Source organism: Triticum urartu, chromosome 3 (genome assembly GCF_003073215.2).
Source record: "Triticum urartu cultivar G1812 chromosome 3, Tu2.1, whole genome shotgun sequence".
In the NCBI taxonomy this organism is placed as follows: domain Eukaryota; kingdom Viridiplantae; phylum Streptophyta; class Magnoliopsida; order Poales; family Poaceae; genus Triticum; species Triticum urartu.
Window position 1 is genome coordinate 275,632,078 of NC_053024.1, and position 21,856 is coordinate 275,653,933.

A 21,856-nucleotide genomic window follows, 5' to 3' on the forward strand; every position below is an offset into this window, starting at 1 on the left:
CAAACTCCTTGTTTCAACTCCACAATCTTGTCGGAGGCTCCCAAGTGACACCTAGCCAATCTAGGAGACACCACTCTCCAAGAAGTAACAAATGGTGTGTTGATGATGAACTCCTTGCTCTTGTGCTTCAAAATGATAGTCTCCCCAACACTCAACTCTCTCTCATAGGATTGGATTCGGTAGAAAGGAGATTTGAGTGGAAAGCAACTTGGGGAAGGCTAGAGATCAAGATTTATGTGGTTGGAATGGAATATCTTGACCTCAACACAAGTGTAGGTGGTTCTTTCTCAGAAAATATGTATTGGAAGTGTAGGCATGTTCTGATGGCTCTCTCCACGAATGAAGAGTGGGTGGAGGGGTATAAATAGCCTCCACACAAAATCTAACTGTTACACACAAATCACCAAACTCGATGGGACCGAATTATGAAACTCGGTCAGACCGATTTAGTTCAAAATGTGAGCGTTAGGATTCTCGGTAGGACCGACATGTCAACTCGGTGGGACCGATTTCGTTAGGGTTAGGGCATAACGTAATCTCGGTGAGACCGATTACACAAACTCGGTGAGACCGATTTTGGTAATGGACTAACAGAGAGTTGGTCAGGCAAACTCGGTGGGACCGATTCACTCATCTCGGTTGGACCGAAGTGTTACGAAAGGGAAACAGAGAGTTTACATTGCAATCTCAGTGGGACCGATCGCTCATCTCGGTTTGACTGAAACGTTATGAAAGGAAACAGAGAGATTACAATCTCATCTCGGTGAGACCGAGATCCCTATCAGTGAGACCGAAAAAACTAGGGTTTCTGGCAGTGGCTATGTCAACTGAACTCGGTGGCGCCGGATAGAAAATTTTGGTGGGGCCGAGTTTGACTTTTGGTTTGGGACATATGTGGATGTGAGAAAGTAGTTGAGAGTTTTGGAGCATATCACTAAGCACTTTGAGCAAGCACCTCATCCCTTCTTAATAGTATTGGCTTTTCCTATAGACTCAATGTGATCTTGGATCACTAAAATAGAAAATGTAGAGTCTTGTGCTTTGAGCTTGAGCCAATCTTTTATCCTTAGCATTTTGAAGGGTCCACTTTCTAATCCATGCCATGGCAACCATTGAGCTTTCCTGAAATATTCATCTTGGAATAACATTAGCTCAATGAGCTATATGTTGTTAGGAATTACCAAAACCACCCAGGGATAGTTGCACTTTCAATCTCCCCCTTTTTGGAAATTGATGACAACATATAGATCAAAGCTTCGACAAATGATAAATAAGATTGAAAAGACATTGTCGCTTTGAGAAGTATGTGATAAGAAAGAGCTCCTGCTAAATTTGTGCATTATTTAAAATTTGCTTTTGAATGCAAATGCACAATCAATTAGGATCATGGGTTACTCTTCCATGTCACATACATCTTGGTGGAGCGCTCAAAATGATAGAGATTAAAAGCATGCACTCATCACCAAGCAAGTGAATGATCATATAAGGAATGTAAAGGATAGCATCATTCAACCAAACATTAATGTAGCATATGATCAACCACATGATCAACAAGTATCTCACAAGGACATAAAGTATCTCACACAAGCACTCAATAAAGTGTCAAACAAACCAAAATAGCAAGAGAGATAAAAAAGAACAACACTCTCTCTTGAAGCCTATGATCTATACATCCCCCCCTTTGGCAACAAGTTACCAAAAAGTTCAAAAATGCATAGTGCTAAACGACTCTCAGGCTTGATCTTCGGGAGGTGGTGTGGAGATAACTCCAAGGACGAAGGCTTCCGATGAAGTAGTTGGAGCTGATGGAGTGGGTGCTGGAGGTGGCACTGGAGCTGTGGCTGCTGGTGCTGACACTGAAGATTGAGTATCTATCACAGGCACTACAGCAGACCTTGGACCTCACGGCATTCGCTTGAAAGCATCAGTAATAGACTTGCCCTTCCTCTCCTCTGCTTCCTCCTGTAGCTGCTCAACTGCAGTTTGGATCTTAGTTACCTTGACATCCGGATCATAGAACTTATGCTCAACGATCCTCTCCAAACTCTCCTAGTTCTTAGTCAGGGTGGCCAAGCCTTTCTCAATCCTCGGTGGATTGGATCAGATATCCAAGTTGATCTTGTTTGGATTTCAAGAACACTTGAGATGCCTCTTTAATAGTTGGCATCTTTGCAGCTTTCTCTGCCTTTGCCTTCTCTCTCTTCTCATGCGCTTGAGCTGAAGATGGTTCATTTTCGTCCATCACCACAGTGTTGTCTTCAAAATCAGGATATATGGGCAGGTGCTCCTTATCCAAAAGATTTGTGCCTGTGCCCATCTTTGAGTTAATGAGCTCCTGAATTTGTGGGGCATACCCACAACTTCTCTTCTGGTCAGCAGCAGTCCTCTTGATTGTCTCAACAATCAAACTCATGACCTTGAACTTCTGTGGGACATCAAATATGTGCAGCAAGTTTATAGCATGTCCTCTGATCATCTTGTGATCACCTGACTTGGGTAGTAGTGTGTGTCTCAGAATCCAGTTTATGGTAGGCAGACCAGACAACAAGTAGTGGACAGATCCAAACTTGTGTGTATCCAAAGCAGCATCTGGGATCTCCTTGTACATGTTGGCCATTGTGTTGTGGTCTTTCATCTTCTCAGCATATACATCCAAGTCATCCTCACTTTCTTTTGGGGCATTGATCAACTGAGCCCATTCATCAACAGATGACTGGTACCTGGTACCCTCAGACATCCAAACGATCTGCCCATCTGGATAGAAATGGGCAGTGGAGTAGAACTGCATGATCAACTCATCATTCCACTTGGTGAGCTTTTGTGCAACGAATTCATCAACTCCACATGCGTTAAAACTGTCATACACTCCAGGATAGTGATCTTCATTCTTCTGGATGTACTCCTAGTCTACCCATCTCATATCACACACAATGGGCTTCTTGTCAAGCAACACTGTCTCATAGAAGTCCTGCTGTTCCTTAGTGTGAAACCTGTAGTCCACAACAATTCTTCTCCTGATAGCATATGGATCAGACTCTCTCCATAGTCTCAATCCTGCATCCTTCCTGATTTTCATGTTTTCTGCAACTGGATGTGCATCATTGTAGTCAGGGATCTTGGGTTTCAGCTTCCTTAGCACTTGAGTTTCATCTTCTTCAGCAGCTTCAGGCACTGGGGCCTTGTTCTTTTCCTCAGCAGAAATGTTTCTAGTGCTTCTCTTGGGCTTCTGAGCTAGAGCAACTGCCTTGGGAGCAGCTTTGGGCTTAGATGGAGCAGCCCCTGATCTGTGCATCTCCCATGAGCTTTTGAGCTTTAGGTGCTGGTGCAGCATCCTCTTCCTCTTCATCATCATCTCTCATAATTGATGATCTGCCAAGCACTCTGGCAGTGGTCTTCTTGACCCTTTCCTTCCTTTTCTTGCCTTCTCCAACTGCCTCTTCAGATGGCTTGGAGGTTTCAGCAGCGGATGCTCTGGCCTTAGACATGGGGACTCTCTTTGCTGGTGCCTTCTTATGCATCCCTGGCTCGACTATAGCAGCTGAGCCATACTCCTTTTTCAGCACCTTTTTCTTGGAGCCGACTTCTTCCTCAACAGCCACATAATCCTCATCCTATGAATCTGAGGTCTTCTTCTTTCTTGTTCTGGTGGCTGCCTTTGGCAAGTTACTTGGTGTGCTCCTGCTGCCATCATCAGATGAACTGGAGGGACTAGTGCCCTCACTCAGTTGAACCTGCTCCTCAGACATGTTCTGGCTATCACTTTGGTCAGACATCGTGCAGGCAAACTGTCAGCAGACCCTGTGAATAGATTATAGACGAGGTAGAGTAGATGAGCATCACAAAGTACATGAGTTTTGCAAAACAGTTGACTCAAAACTTAGTTTTAGTTCTTCACAGAAAGCATTTCGGATCTACCGATTTGTAAACTCGGTGATACCAAAGCAGTTTTTGGAACCTAAACTAGTGAACTTAGTCAGACCGAGTCACAGTTTGGTGGCATCGAGACTGCTAGGGTTTCACAGAGAATTGAACTCGGTCACACCGATTTGCAATTTTCGGTCAGACAGAAAACGCGTGTGCAATGGCCTAAGCCAAAATCGGTGAGACTGATTTCTACACCTCGGTCTGTCCGAGATGAATTCGGCGGAGACCTAACCATAAATTTTCAAATCAAAACTAATCTACGGGATGTTTTCGCTGGACAGGGTGATTTCAATCGTGCCAAATATCATGGCAAAGCAATGTGCTAAGAATCAGAGTTATGGATTAGCACAAAGATCAAGTTCGTACCCTAGTTCAGCGACGAACTTGCTACGGCGGCAACGGTGGTGAAGATTTCCGTTGACGGCGGCGGAGACCAGCGGCGGGAGGTCGCTGGCGACGAGAGGACGATCCGGAGACCCGAGGAGGCAGAGTAGGTTATGCACGGGCGAGGAGGTTCGAATTTTTTTCCAAATTTTGGCCCGTCGGTATATATAACCTGACCCTATCGGTGTGACTGAGTGGAACGACTCGGTGGCACCGAGATGCAAAACTGCAGGCAGTTACTGCAACTCGGTGTGACCGAAAGGTTCTAATCGGTTGCACCGAGATTAAAAACCTAGATCAACTAGTTATCTCGGTAGGACCGAAAAGGATGAATCGGTCAGACCGAGATACCAAAGAGGTTTTGGAAGTTTAAGTCTATGACGAATCGGGAACTCCGAGTGCTCCTCGCACAGAGTGGTTCGAATCTGACTTGTTCAAACTTTGTGATGTAGCATGAATAGAGTTTCAGACGAGAAAAGCATAGATAGCTAGAGGGAGTTCTTAGGCATTCTTGTCCATCCATTTGGCAAAAGAGAAAAAGGCCAAACAATCAAAGCAACAAATGGATGTCCTCGAATGGGTAAAGTATGCAACCAACATGCTCACACAATAAGATGGCAAATGAAATATGTGACAAAGCATGCACAAACACTCTAGCATCTATCAAGCAATTTGGCGATGACTAGGTCATCTATATATGAGTATATTGACTTATGAGTCAAATGAGAACATTTGATCATAGGTCATACTCATTGTTTAAGCACAAGTGGGGTTACCACTTTTACATAAAGCATTGTCGTGTTCACACCATTAGAGTTGCTTTAGCTCAATTGGTTAGAGTAAAGCTCCCCCTAGATGTGATATCCCCCTTAAGAGGGATGAACTAACCTTGGGTTTTGTCGATGATGACTTCATATAGGTGTTGAAGATGTAGACGCTCAATGTTGATGTAGATCATTTGGAGCAATCCTTTGGAGTGAGTCGCACTTTCAATACCTACACGGGTTAGTCCCACAAGGAACAAACAAGGATATCCATAGACATAGAGTGATGCATACACAAGATGATGTCCATGAAAGCATTAGGTTACCTTGTCCCTTGTCTTACCAACAAGAGGGTTTGTGACTCCTTGAACTAGTGCAAGATATGGAAGTTGTTTGCACTTGTCCTCACCAAAATGATAAGAGTGAAGTATGTTGGCGGAGTCACCCTCAAGAACTCTCTAGTTCTTCTTCTTCTGGATCCACACCATCTTGATGGGAACCCTTGGAGTTGTAGTTTTACTTGATGAAGTAGAACTTGATGTGGTCTTGGGAACCCACTTCACCAAGGCCTTGGGTGCTTCTTCAAATGCATCAATCTCCTCTTGAAGCTTGTCCTTGCCTTTTTGCTTGTGGTCTTGTGGTGGAAGATCATCTTGAGCTTGTGTCCCTTTGAAAGAAGTAGGATCATACTTCTCTTGTTGAGGAACAAACTTCGTCTTGGGGTATTGATCTTCTTCCCACTCAACTCCATTGGCATTGAACTTTCATTCAAAACCAACACCTTGATTCTTCCGGTGTCTTCCTTGCTTGCGTACAATTTCCTCAAATTATTTACTCATGGCAAGGCTCTTGTAAACAACTTTCTCTATAATTCCCTTCAATAAGCTATTTTCTTGCTCAAGTGTAACTTGGCTAAGAGAATCATTAGTGGAATCAAGAGAACTACTAGAAGTAACAATATTGGATTTAGCATGATTGTTGTTACTACTAGATGAAGAACCTTTCTTGCTCTTGTTGCTAGATTTAACTTGTGGCATGTAAGTAGACAAGAGTAAATGCTTGGCAATGTTAGAAGAACTTTTCTTGCGAAGATGATCATTGATTGCCTTTAAAAACTCATGCTCTTGGTCAAGGTTGAGCTTTTCAAAGCGTAGCTTATCATGAGTCTATCGATGATTTTCCAAGGTAGTTTCATGAGCTAACTTAAGAGTGTTTAGTTCTTTAGTTAGACGCTCAATCTCCTTCTTATCATCATCATTTGTTTTATCTTAATTAGCATGATTAATTGACGTTTCATCATAGTTTTCATCACTAGAGTTGTCAACAAGTAAATCAACATCACCTAGCAAATCATCTTCATCACTATTGAAATCAACATACTCGGGATGTGTTACCTTTGGACCTTTGTCCATGAAGCACCTTACAATTCCTTCATTTGGTGAGTCAAATATGTCGTAGGAGTTGGTTGACACAAGTTCTAGACCGGCAACACCTTCATCTTGAGTATATTCGGAGTCGGAGTGATAACTTCTTTCGGAGTGATTGTCGGAGTCGGAGCCGGATACCCATTCACCAACATGAGCTTGATGTCTTCTTTTTGTGTAGCTCCTTGATGACTTTTCTTTCCTTTCCGAATCCTTGCTTCTCCGAGAGGGTTTTCGTTCATAACGATCATCTCTACTCCTCCTTTCTCTTGGTGGTGATTCTTCTCTTCTACTTCTTTTGGGAGAATCTTCTCTTCTTTTGTAGGGAGTCGTACACTCATTGGAGTAGTGTCCGGGTCTTCCACAATTGTAGCAATTACGCTCAGGACTAGAAGATCTTTTGTCATTGTAGGACCTTGACTTGGAACTTCTTTCTTTGCTTCTACTCTTGTAGAACTTGTTGAAGTTCTTTACCATTTGGCTCAAATATTCATTGAAGGTTTGTTTCTCGCTTGATGATGTGGGAGCATCACATGAGGCTTTGTAAGCACCACTTGACTTTTTGTGAAGCTCTTCCTTATCCTTGAGTGACATCTCATGAGCAAAAATTCTTCCAATGACTTCTGTTGGCTTGAGATCTTTGTAATTGGGCATCATTTGAATAAATTTGCACACAATATCATATTTTCCATCCAAGGCTCTTAGGATCTTCTTGATTATGAATTTGTCGGTCATCTCTTCACTTCCTAAGATGACAATCTCATTTGAATACATTTCAGCGACACCTTCACCATCCTTCATTTTGAACTTGTCAAGTTGACTTTGAAGCACATCCAATTTGGATTCCTTGACGGAGTCGGTACCTTCGTGCATATCAATCAAAGTATCCCAAATTTCCTTTGCATTCTCAATACGGCTGATTTTGTTGAATTCTTCGGGGCACAATCCATTCAAGAGAATATCACAAGCTTGAGCATTGTATTGTAGCATGTTCAACTCTTCCGCGGTAGCTTCACGGTTTGGTTTTCTCCCATCAAAGAATTCACCTTGCAAGCCAATACACACAATAGCCCAAACAGCGGGGTTATGTCCAAGAATATGCATTTTCATCTTATGCTTCCAACTAGCAAAATTTGTACCGTCAAAGTAAGGACCTGTACGGTGGTAATTTCCCTCGCTAGACACCATACTCTCCTAGGTTGTGAAACCAAGGCTATGACCACCAAAAGCTATGGAAATCAAAGCACATCGAGATCAAAGCTCTAATACCACTTGTAGGATCGAAAGTATGTCTAGAGGGGGGTGATTAGACTACTTGACCAAATAAAAATCTAGCCTTTTCCCATTTTTTGTTCTTGGCATATTTTAGCAACAAAGCACAAGTCAAGCAATCAACCTACACATGCAATTCTAAGAGTATAGCAGCAGAATGTAAAACAATTGCATATGAAGGTAAAGGGATGAGTTTGAGGGAGCAAACGCAATGTTGACACGGAGATTTTTTATCCATGGTTCCGATAGGTGGTGATATCGTATATCCACGTTGATGGAGACTTCAACCCACGAAGGGTAACGGTTGCACGAGTCCACGGAGGGCTCCACCCACGAAGTGTCCACGAAGAAGCAACCTTGTCTATCCCACCATGGCTGTCGCCCATGAAGGACTTGCCTCACTAGGGTAGATCTTCACGAAGTAGGCGATCTCCTTGCCCTTACAAACTCCTTGGTTCAACTCCACAATCTTGTCGGAGGCTCCCAAGTGACACCTAGCCAATCTAGGAGACACCACTCTCCAAGAAGTAACAAATGGTCTGTTGATGATGAAATCCTTGCTCTTGTGCTTCAAAATGATAGTCTCCCCAACACTCAACTCTCCCTCATAGGATTGGATTTGGTAGAAAGGAGATTTGAGTGGAAAGCAACTTGGGGAAGGCTAAAGATCAAGATTTAGTGGTTGGAATGGAATATCTTGACCTCAACACAAGTGTAGGTGGTTCTCTCTCAGAAAATATGTATTGGAAGTGTAGGCATGTTCTAATGGCTCTCTCCATGAATGAAGAGTGGGTGGAGGGGTATAAATAGCCTCCACACAAAATCTAACCGCTACACACAAATCACCAAACTCGGTGGGACCGAATCATGAAACTCGGTCAGACCAATTTAGTTCAAAATGTGAACGTTAGGATTCTCGGTGGGACCGACATGTCAACTCGGTGGGACCGATTTCGTTAGGGTTAGGGCATAACGTAATCTCGATGAGAACGATTACACAAACTCGGTGAGACCGATTTTGGTAATGGACTAACAGAGAGTTGGTCAGGCAAACTCGGTGGGACCGATTCGCTCATCTCGGTTGGACCGAAGAGTTACAAAAGGGAAACAAAGAGTTTACATTGCAATCTCGGTGGGACCGATCGCTCATCTCGGTTTGACCGAAATGTTACGAAGGGAAACAGAGAGATTACAATCCCATCTTGGTGAGACCGAGATCCCTATCGGTGAGACCGAAAAGACTAGGGTTTCTGGCAGTGGCTATGTCAACTGAACTCGGTGGCGCCGGATAGAAAATTTCAGTGGGGCCGAGTTTGACTTTTGGTTTGGGACATATGTGGATGTGAGAAAGTAGTTGAGGGTTTTGGAGCATATCACTAAGAACTTTGAGCAAGCACCTCATTAAGCAACATCTCATCCCTTCTTAATAGTATTGGCTTTTCCTATAGACTCAATGTGATCTTGGATCACTAAAATAGAAAATGTAGAGTCTTGTGCTTTGAGCTTGAGCCAATCTTTTATCCTTAGCATTTTGAATGGTCCACTTTCTAATCCATGCCATGCCAACCATTGAGCTTTCCTGCAATATTCATCTTGGAATAGCATTAGCTCAATGAGCTATATGTTGTTTGGAATTACCAGAACCACCCAGGGATAGTTGCACTTTCACCTGTCCACCAGAAACGTTCCTTCAAATCCAAATACATCTTGGTGTTGCCTAGATGAATCGAGTATGGTGAAACATGGGCCTCCTGAAGAATTAACATCCCATTCTCTAGGTCATTGGGCACATAGATACGATCCTCAAACCATAAAGTTCCGTGTTCATCCTCACGAAAACCTTTGGCCTTTCCTTTACTCATATTTTCTTTTATCTCCGCAATTTCCTTATAAATCTTCTGAGCTTCTCGGATCTTTCCCAACAAAGTGGACCGAACTTCTAATGCTGCAACAAAACCTCTCAGAACTATCTCCAAGTGAAGTTCTCTGAGATCGTCGGCTAACTCTTGAGGTAATCCTCCGGTTATGAGAGTATTGACATAACTCTTGCGACTCAAAGCGTCTACTACAACATTGGCCTTTGCTGGATGATAATGCAGTTTCATGTCATAATCCTTTATGAGCTCCAACCATCTCCTCTGCCTAAGGTTCAACTCCTTATGCGTGAAAATCTACTTCAAACTCTTATGGTCCATGTATACATCACAACGATTTCCGATATGAAAATGCCTCCAGGTCTTGAGCGCATACACTACGGCTGCTAACTCCAAATCATGCGTGGCATAATTAAACTCATGAAGTCGAAGCTGTCGTGAGGCATATGAAACAACTCTTCCTTCTTGCATAAGAACGCCTCCAAGTCCCTAGCGAGAAGCGTCGCAATATACTTGGAAATCCTTGCATATATTTGGAAGAATTAGCATTGGGGCTATAACCAAACATTTCTTCAACTCCTGAAAACTGGCGTCCTTCTTCAATAACTCCGTCATGGGCTTCGCAATCTTGGAAAAATTCTCAATGAATCTCCGATAATATCCTGCGAGTCCAAGGAAACTGTGTATCTCTCCAACTGAGGTGGGTGCCAACCACTCGGTGACAGAGTGAACCTTTGAAGGGTCTACTGCTAGACCTTCTCCAGATATAACATGTCCTAGAAATCCAACTTCCTTCAACCAAAACTCGCATTTTCTGAACTTGGCATATAGCTGATGTTCCCTGAGCTTCTTGAGAACCAAGCACAAATGTTCCTTGTGTTCTTCTTCATTCTTCGAGTACACCAATATATCATCAATGAACACCACAACAAACTTATCCAAGAACTCCATGAATACCTTGTTCATCATACTCATAAAGTAGGTAGGGGCGTTAGTCATTCCAAAAGACATGACCGTGTACTCATATAGCCCATACCTTGTGGTAAAAGCTGTCTTGGGTATATCCTGTTCTCGGATCTTCAACTGGTGATATCCTGATCAAAGATCGATCTTGGAGAATACTTTAGCTCCCTGAAGCTGGTCAAACAAGTCATTGATCATCGGTAAAGGATGTTTGTTGTTGATCGTCACCTCGTTCAATGCACGATAATCAACAACCATTCTCAAGGATCCATCCTTCTTCTCAACTAGAAGCACTGGGGCTCCCCACAGTGATGAACCTGGTCGAATATAACCTTTCTCCAATAACTCCTTAATCTGCTTCTTAATTTCCTCCAGATCATTTGCGGGCATCTGATACGGTCTCTTAGATATTGGTCCGGTGCATAGCAACCGCTTGATCAAAAACTCTGTCTCGGTCTGGTGGCATGCCGGGTAGTTCTTCCGGGAATACATCTGGATAATCCTTCACAACGGGCACTTCCTCGTGAACAACTCCTGAGAGTGAATTTACTTGGGTCTTCCTTGGCGCATGCCTAGACACATACTTGACCCGTTTCCCCTCTGGGTGGTGATAAGAATTGACTTACTAGCACAATCGATGTTTCCTCCATACTTCGATAACCAATCCATGCCTAGTATTACATCCAATCCTTGTGATTCCAAAATAATGAGGTCTGTGGGAAAAATGCTTGCCTATGGTCAATGGCAACTGATAACATCCTTGGCTAGCCATATACTCCGCTCCTGGTGTGCTCACACTAACATAGGTGACCTAAGGGCTACGGTTGGCAACTCAAACTTATCCACAAATCCCCTTGATATATTTGAATGCGATGCACAAGTGTCAAAAAGAACAAGTGCTGTAAATGACTTAATCAAAAACTTACCAATTACCGCGTTAGTCTGCTCTTCAACTTCCTCCATGTTGACATGATTCACCTGTCCTCCGGTGAAGGGGTTTGGCTTCTTTCCCGGGCTTCCATTGTCATTACCATTCTTTGCTTCAGGACACTCGGTGGCGTAGTGTCCAGTCTTCCCGCACTTGAAACAAGTAATGTGACTTAGATCCTTCTTGGCGGGTGTCGCAGGGTTGGAACGGCTCTGACTGTTGTTTCCTCCACTCCCATTATCATTCTTAGGGCCACCGTGGTTGTGTGAATTTCCTCCATTGTGAGAATGGCCTCCATGGTTATGTCCTCCATGGATATGATGAGTGTGTCCTCCCGAGTACGGGGAATAGCCGGGTTTCTGCTGAGCTAAAGAGTTGTACTTCCCCTATCCATACTTCCGCTTGTGGTTCTCTATCTGCTGCTGCTTGCCTTCAAACATGAGGGCCCTATCTACCAGCTCCTGGTAGTTGGCGAATGTTGCCACCATCAACTGCATACTCAGATCATCATTCAATCCTTCAAGAAACTTCTCCTGCTTTGCGGCATCTGTGGCCACATCATCTGGGGCATAGCGTGCTAACTTGTTGAACTCATCCACGTACTGTGCCACAGTATGATTTCCCGGGTGTAAGTTGCGAAACTCATGCTTCTTCATACTCATGTCTCTAGCTGATAAATGTGCGGTGTGGATAAGGATGGCAATGGGTCGAGTTCGGCTCGGGTTGAACAATGTTGAATCCATATCCATGTCCATGAAGGCATCCTGTGTCCACCCACAAAAAAAATCCACGGGTAGAAAATTATATCCATGTCCAAACCCGATGGATATCCAACGGGTATGGATATCCATCAAGTGCTCTCAAGACTTGTACATAATACTTCAAGAAACAATCAAAATGCGGATCAATTCTTAGATTAGCAATTTAGACAATATCAAATAAGCTGAAGTACGCAACACATCAGTTCCCATTATACGTTTCTCACAGGAAGGCTTAGCACGATATCAAAAGGCCCTCAAATTCTCAGAAAATAACATCACACGAGAACACATGGCCATGTAGGGGTACTAGCTGGATTAACGTTTCCAAGAACAGCCAGAATGTAGCCTTGTGCTCCAAGAAGACATTGACCTGACATAATAATACATAACAAATCAGATTCTTTACTGACCGTGCAAAAAAAATCTACAACATCAGCTCACGTGAACAATATACATATTGTCTAAATAGTACAATTTTGAAAGTATTTTGGTCCCTAATTTGCAGCCTTATAGCTATAGTTAACTAGTAACTAATTAACCATAGTTTGACCAAACATGCACCTAAGTAATGATACATGTCAATATACCAATAATAAATTCCAGGAAATACTTTGCATAAAGCCATAAAAGAGCATATGTTTGGAATTCTTATGGTCAAACTTGTACGTATAATGCATGGGCTCCTACACTAGTGAAAAACACACACACACACAGAGAGAGAGAGAGAGAGGGAGATGCATCGCTGACTTGCTGCTCCATGCATGTGCTCGAATATAGAGGACAATAAGCTAACAAATTTCTTGAGTTCTTTGGACGAACAAGCATCTCCATGTACAAAAATTAGATGAACATTAGTAACAGGAAGAAGAAGATTACCCAAATGCAGGATGTTGGCGCGACCGTCGACTATCCTGCGTGGTCGTGCTCCTCACCCTGGTTTGCACCGGCCTCCCCACTATCGTCTACCCATGAGACTTTTCTCTTGGTCCCGAGTGCCTCATCGTCGTGCTTTGCCTCCTAGGTCACAGCTTGTACCGCCGCGCCGTCGCATTGTGTTCTGAATTTCTGCGTTAGGAGTAAACTCAAGGAGACGAAAGGGTGAATATTTAATGCGAAATGGGAAGCAGAGATGAGACGACAAATAGTTTAATGAGGAGAATGGGATGGGTCGCTGAGTAAATTATGTACGGATTGAAATTTGCTTTGCTTTTCTTGTTTATATTAGGCTGGCCATAGTGGGGGTAACATAAGTAGTATCATGTACTTGGGACTCGCAAACATGCTTATGTGGCAGGCAATTAAAGAAGAGAGAGATGGTTGTAGTAACATAGGTAGATACCATAACATAATAAATGAGGTGCTACTATGTGTCATGCATGGCAATAAATGAGACCACCTATGATACTAATCTATGATACTGGTCATCCTATGGAATGCCACCCAGGCTCAAAGGGATAATAAAATTATTCATGCTAGAAACTTCCGTGTGCAGCCACAAGCCATTATGGGCTCTGGCATAGTTGAGTAAGTTGTGTGACCTCTTTCAGTGATAGGCTAGCAGATGTAGGGGAAAGTAGGTGTAACTGTCTACCCAGAGTAAAGACTTAATGCTTCAAAAAGACTATGTCTCGATCTTCCGATCATGGAGGTGGTCGATTCCTGTGGGGAAAAATGCACAAACCTCTGCAGAGTGTATAAACTAATCATGATTAGCCGTGTCCCCGATTATGGACATCTTGAGTATCTGGTATTTGAATTATTGATTGATCCCATCACATTACCTAATGAATTTCTTGGGTTATTAATATTATTACATGGTAATTTGGGATTGAGTTGGGGGAACCTTCTCAATAATGGTATAAACTTGGTAGTTAGATAAAATCTATTCCTTTTGTTGTAGGGAAAAATTAGCTTTATGTAAATGTTAAACTTAGAGCCTCCACCAGCCAAATATGCATGTAGTGATAGCTATTATTTCATCATTTCTCTATAGTGTGATCTTGCCAGCATATTCCATGTGCTGACCTACACAGCTGCAAGCCTGCAATGTATCATGTTGCAGAATTTTCAGACGAAGATTAAGGTGCGATAGGTCGTTGTCATGCACTTAGTTTTGTCGTGGAGTTGGATGGACACATTTATCTTTGAAGCTTCCGCAGCTATTTTAGATGGCCTTCAGCCATATTATTATAATAAGTACTCTTTATGAGACTCTCGATGTAATAAGTGTGTGATTGAACTCTGCAATAAATTCTCGAGTACTGTGTGTGTCAGCAATACCGATCCAGGGATGACACTTAAGCATAGAGACTTCGATCCATTGGGATCAGGTTGCTACAAGATGGTATCAGAGCACACACCGACTGTAGGACGCGACCACTAGGAAAAGCCACATGATACTCTTCTCTACTCATTTCTAAATCTTCTCTATTTCTACACTATAGATGTCGGACCCAAGGAACAAGTTCACTCAACCGGATGACGACACCCCTTTCGGATGACACTTGAAGGAAGTCACCAAGTACCTGAACATCGGCATACCAGGCTTCACCGGAACCTTCACTGTAACTTTACCAGAAGAGGAGTGCTGGACGATTCAAGTTCGTGTTTCAGGAAGGACTTTGCAGCAATTACCGAGTCCATCGAGTTTTCCTTTGATGCACCAACCTGGAGTTTAGGAAAGAGCATGGCCGCCCACATCACCATTGGACGCATAGGCGAGGTGTACAACAAGTATCTTAAAGACACCATCTACCAGATATGTGGATGCCGAGATGAGCAATTGGAAATGATTTGCACCAGGAAGGATAGGTCTATTGCAGCCTACATACAGGACTTGAACCAACACATTCGTCGTTATGAGAACCAGATGTGCGCTAACATGATAGATATGAAGAAGGTGATGACCCGGAATATGGAGCTAGAAGAGGAACTCAAGGCTACACATGATGGATATGAAGAGGAAATTGCTGTGCTACTCGAGCAGAATGAAGACCTGAAGAGGAAGCTAGGAATACCCGTGGTGAAGCCCGAACATGAAGTGGACATTCATTCTGAAGACTACATCATACTAGATGACACTTAAGCACAGAGCCTACGATCCATTGGGATCAGGTCTCTACACACCTTGTTTATTTCTATGGTTTATGGTTGTTCGCTTGTTTGTAGTTAGCATATGTCTAGTTTCAATTGCCATCTTTGGTTGTTCGTAGTATGCCTTGTTTGTTTCAGCTATTCACAGTGTGATGTTCTATATGTGCTAGTATGAACTATGTAGTTCAATTTCATCAATATCAATTTTAACAATAGCTCTATGAATGACTATATTTGGTTGTTGTTAACCATGTTGTACTCCCTCCGAATCATTTTAGTTTGCATATAACATTTGTCTAAAGTCAAGCCTCGTAAAGTTTGACAAACTTTATAGAAAAAATACCAACATTCACCACTACAAAAAAGACACATCCATGACATTTTGGGCCGAACAATTTTTTTTTCTGTCATTGTTCGTGCAATAAACCCTGGGTCTGTTGACCAACCGTGCACATGCACAAGATCAAGGTTGGACCACCAGCTTAAGTCAGAGATTGAAGAAACCAAGTGATGCGGAGCATCCCAAGGTCATTCACATGGACCTACCATCGTCTCAACAAGTGCCTAGTAGACCCATGACACAGCACGTGCAAGAGCTCTCGAAACCGAGGTGACATCTCTCCTCTCACAAGTTCACTTCGATGCACATGAGACATGGTTACTACCTCAAACAGAGACATTGTGCATACTCAGGTATCAAGGAGTTAGCCATGAAGAAGCTAAGTTGCAAGGAGAATCAGAAGAGGAAGATGGACGTGAAGAAGAAGAGCCGCGGAAGAAGCTACAGGCTCCGGACGACCGGCCTATCCTGGACGTCTGGCCCCTGAAGGTCACAACAGCCAAAGGAAACCAGACCAGCGCATACAACAACGTCCAGACGACCGGAGAACCCCGGACGTGCAACAACCACCAGGCTCCGGACGACCGGCCCTCTCCGGACGATCGACACATCCACACCCAAGACGAATCTATGGATTTCCGAAGCCCTCCGGACGACCGACGCCCCGGACGACCGGCCCTGACCAGACGTCCGACCAAAGACCACCCGAGCCGAATCTACGGACGACCGACGAGCACCGGACGTCTGGACCCTCGCGAGTCTCCGGATGACCGGTAACTCCCGGACGTCCGACGCCTGTGTGCTGTTTGTGTCTTGGGCCACAGCCGATGTACCCCTTCGCCCACCTAGACTATATATACTCTTCTCCTACCTACATTTTAGGGTTAGCATTGGTTTAGCTCATACTTGAGATAGAGCTTTGCTCATCCACGTCGGATCTACTCCACGAGAGAGACCGAGGCCCCTCTTCGGAGAAGATCCCTTTGGATTCAAGACCTCCTTGCGGAGAAGACCATCAAGACCTCCTCACGGAGAAGACCCGTTACCTTTTGTATCGTCCTTAGTTGACTGTGGATCATGTGACCTCTTATGTACTCGAGGATCTAGCATATGTGTGACTATTTCTTGTTGGTTTAGTGATTCTCTCATGTTTCCCCTCGTGATTTCCCTCGTTTTCCTCTCATGTCCCTCGTGTTCTTCGCCGGATCCGCTCCTTTCGTGAAAGATCGGCCCCTAGGGTTCCTACCCTACATCATCTTGGTATCTAGAGCCATGTTGATCACGATTTCGGAGCCTCCCCGTTGTGTTTCTAGCCTTGTTTTTGTTGATTTTATCCCTAATTCGAAAATTCCCCACAAAAATAGCCCCATTTTTTGTGATTTGTTGGTGTGTTGAAATTTTGTTGGTTTTGATCCATGGATTTGCTTTGCCTTGAGTGGATCTAGCTTTTCCCCCCTTTCCCCACCCTTTCCATCCACAAAATAGCTAGGATTTGACCCTTTTCACCTCATCCACCTCGTCCACGTGTTGTTCATCCCGTTCCCGAAAATCGCCCAGGCACCGGACGTCCGACCGCCTCTGGATGTCCGACGATCGGACGACTGTAAAACCCTGACAAAACTGAATTTTCTTCAGTTTGGTCACCACCACCGCCCCACTTCCGCATATGCACTCCCACCACCTCTATGCCATCTCCACTTCCGCATACCACCACCATTGCTTACCCGTTTCGCACTCCAACACGTGTTGCCACTTAGAGCTTTGATAATTTGAGTTGCGGTTCCGTGTCCTATTGTGTTTCAGCTATTTAGGTACGGTTCTACATCAACAACACCGCCGCTCATCTTTGCCACGGACGCGTCACCAACAACGACCACCTCGACTACATCTTGGTATTTTTGCCACCATTTTGACACCATACCATATGCAAGAAACGGTGACCTCATCTTGGTATTGGATACATCATTCTTGCCATTACATTGATAGCCATCATAGCCTTACTCCCTTGCGTCGCTTACCCATCAAGACTAGCTTTTGAGTATTGCCGGCAACGAGACTTGTACACATTAGTGATCATACTTCCCATAGCATACTTACATCATTGGTGCAAATCTTGGTATCATCTCTGGTGTCACAAGGTTGTCATCGCATACACAATTGCTATCTTGGTTCGTGAAGCATTGCATGAGAAAAGAGCTCAAACAACAAAGAGCCAAACAAGCTTTTAAGCAAAAGGGAAAGATAAGCAAAGAGTTTTTAAGCAAGAAACATAGGATCATACAACATTAATATTGTCATACTAGATCATCTTGGATCATGTCATCGAAACACCATACATAGAGCATACTTGGGATAGAAGTCGTTGCATTTTTGCTTAGTAGGTTGTGCACAAGTCTTTGTACCCGCCTATTTTGCAATCGTGCGAGCGTCTCTCTAGTGTTGTGCAACAAGAGCATTTTCGCGGATTCCACATTTTGGCTCATCCTTGGTTGCACGACCCCACTTATCTTTTTGTGTGTGTGTATCCGTGTACCTTATATTGCTTGGTCTACTTTTTGCATTGCAAACTTGCGAATCTTTTCCAACATTATTGTAGCTCACTAACAATTGCATCAAATTTTGTGCCACCATCCTAACCAAGCTCCACCATAAGCTTTTACTTCTGTAGGTGTGAGAAACCGACAAGAATTGGTACCAATTCTGCTATTTCCTTATTCCACATTGGAGTGATCATTGATCCACCTTCAACTTCGGTCAAGGTATATTTGGTATACATTCTTCTCCTTCTCCAACTCACATATTTCTCTTGGAATGATGGATAGGCCAAGTACTTCTACCAACCCACTCTTCATCGGGCAAGACGGCGACATGAACTCCTACGTCACAAAGAGCCACCTCTTTGGTGCACAACGTGCTTTGCATCAAGAGCAACAAGCAATGAGTGAACGCATCGACAACCTCGCCACCGACTTGCGACTCTCCAAGCAACGTACAAGGGATTACTTCGACCACAAGCTCGACGACCACAAGCAAGAGAATGACGCAAGAATGGACGAGATTCATGCTTTGTTGCTCAACCACTCTTCTTCCACTTCGTCTTCTTCAAGAAGGAGCCGTTCAAGTCGCCACTCCGACTTCACCCTCTCTCAATCAAGTACACCGACATCAAACACTCTTTGCCATGCCGCGTGCAACGATCGTCAAGCGAACCTCAACCCTCTACGTGACACCGATCTCAAGAGCACTGACATCGTTAAAACCAAGCTACCTTTGCGCAAGCACGAGAACGACAACGACAACGCCAACACGAAGAGGAAGAGTGAGCGCGTCTATAGCAAGAAGCACAAGATGCCGAGGCACAATGTCAAGAGCAACCATTGCGAGATGCTCAAGCACTTGAGGCGCAACAAGCCCTCCGAGATTCAAGTCGAGCCATCGCCAACCTAGGCCGGCAAGCTCGTGAACAAGAAGGAACACTTCATGAAGAAGTTCACGAACGAAGATATCAAGCCCGCGTGCAACGTCATGCTCGACAAGTTCCTCCACAAGCTCGCAAAGAACATCAAGTTCAACATGAACAAGACGACATTGGAAATCCTCCTCGACAAGAGAAACTTATGAGAGACGATCATCCTCATCAAGGACGTCATCATCCAAGACCCGAACACAATGAAGAGCAACGCTACGGCAAGCTAAAGTTCACCATGCCCAAGTTTAATGGAAGCAACGATCCCGAAGAGTACCTTTCATGGGCATTGAAGGTCGACAAGATCTTCTGTTTGCACAACTACAACAAAGAGAAGAAGATCGCGATGGCATCCCTTGAGTTTCAAGACTATGTCCTCATTTGGTGGGAACAAGTCATCGAGCGTCGTGCGGCAAGAGGTGAACCACCCATCACTACTTGGGCGCAAATGAAGGATGTCATGAGAGCACGTTTCATGCCTACCTACTACAACCGCGACCTCTTCAAGAAACTTCAACTACTCAAGCAAGGAACCAAGAGCGTTGAAGAGTACTACAAGAAAATGGAGATTTCCATGATAAGAGCCAGTGTCACGGAAGATGATGAGCAAACTATGGCACGTTTCTTGAATGGACTCAACCATCCTATAAAGAAGATCGCCGACTTCCAACCATACTCGAACCTCATCGAGCTAGTGCATCAAGCCACCAAAGCGGAACGTCAAGTGCAAGACGATTACAAGTATGCCAAGTTCTCATCCAAGTCATACGGCTTCTCCAACAATCAAGCTTCAATGAATCCAACACCGTCTACATCAACAAAGCCTTCTACAAGCATCATCGATAAGTCAAGTTACAAGAAAGCTTCGTCAACCCCAAGTCATCCTCCTACAACGAGCAACTTCAAGCCGAGAGCTTCATCATCATCTACCCCAACCGATGAGACCATCAAGACGAGTTCCTTCAAATGCTTCACATGCGGAGGCCGAGGCCACAAGTCCTATGAGTGCACCAACAAGCGGACCATGATCCTCAACGACGACGACACTTATGACTCAATGAGTGAAGGAGAAATGGAAGCCCTTGAGCAAGTGGCCATACACCGGAAAGTGAACAAAGAAGACATGGAACAAGTCTTTTTTGATGAAGATTCAAGTCCCGCTCTCGTTATCTCCAAGGTCTTGACTCTTCAACATTGACAATAAGAAGACCAAAGATGCCACATATTCCACACCAAGGCCGACAGCAATGGAAGATACGTCAAGGTCATCATCGATGGAGGGAGTTGTCATAACCTCGCAAGTGAAGAACTTTGCTCCAAGATCCAATTGCCCAAGATGAAGCATCCCCATCCCTACAAAGTTAAATGGCTTAGTGACTCCGACACTATCCAAGTCGAGCATCGAGTACAAGTCTCCTTCAAAATTGGCTTCTACGAAGACACTTTGGAGTGTGATGTCGTTCCAATGACCGTTCGCCACCTTCTTCTTGGACGCCCATGGCAATTTGATAGAGGTGTCCTACACAACGGCCGAACGAACCACTACATCTTCAAGATGAAAGGAAAGGAGTACGTACTTAGCCCTATGTCTCCAAGCCAAGTGATCACCGAAAAGCAAGCCACCCATCATGGAGAGAATAGTGAGAGAGTGAACCACCCAAAAGAGAGTGAGTGCCACAAGCCCAAATCGAGTGCCTCCACGATGAGTGACAAGAAGAACGTAGTTCTATTTCCTACCAAAAGTGAGATAAGAGGAGTGTGTGAGAACCCATCTAGTGTCCTACACTATGTCCTTTTGTGCAAGGACGACGCACCAAAAGCTAACAACTCTCACACTCTACCTTTAGTGTTGTCTTCTATTTTGCAGGAATTTCAAGATGTTTTCCCCGACGAGCTACCTCCGGGACTACCTCCACTACGAGGCATCGAGAACCGCGTCGACCTCAACCCCGGAGCACCTCTTCTGAACAAAGCTCCCTATCGCGTCAACCTCGAAGAAACCAAAGGAATACAAAGGCAAGTAAAGCATCCCATAGACCATGGACATGTGCGTGAAAGTTTGAGTCCTTGTGGCGTTCCTGTCAATTATTGTGCCAAAACGACACGGTAGCTTTCGCATGTGCTCTGATTGTAGACCTATCAATGCTATCACCATTTGCTATAGGTATCCCATTCCATGCCTTGATGATATGCTTGATGAACTTAGTGGTGCCACTATCTTTTCAAAAATTGATCTTAAAAGTGGTTACTATCAAATCCGCATACAAGAGGGTGATGAATGGAAAACCACTTTCAAAACAAAGTTTGGTTTGTATGAGTGGTTAGTCATGCCTATGGGTTTATTGGAAGCACCGAGTACTTTCATGCGTCTTATGAACTATGTCTTTCGCCCTTACATTGGTGAGTTTGTTGTGGTTTACTTCGATGATATCCCTGCTTATAGCAAATCCTTCAAAGATCATGTCACCCATGTTCACACCATTTTGCAAACTCTTCGAAAAGAGCGTCTCTATGCTAACATGGAAAAGTGCCTTTTTGGCATTGATAAGCTCGTTTTCTTGGGTTTTGTTGTTTCCTCTAAGGGTGTTCATGTCGATGACTCTAAGACCAATGCTATTAAAACTTGGCCACAACCAACCAACTTGCATCAAGTGCGTAGCTTC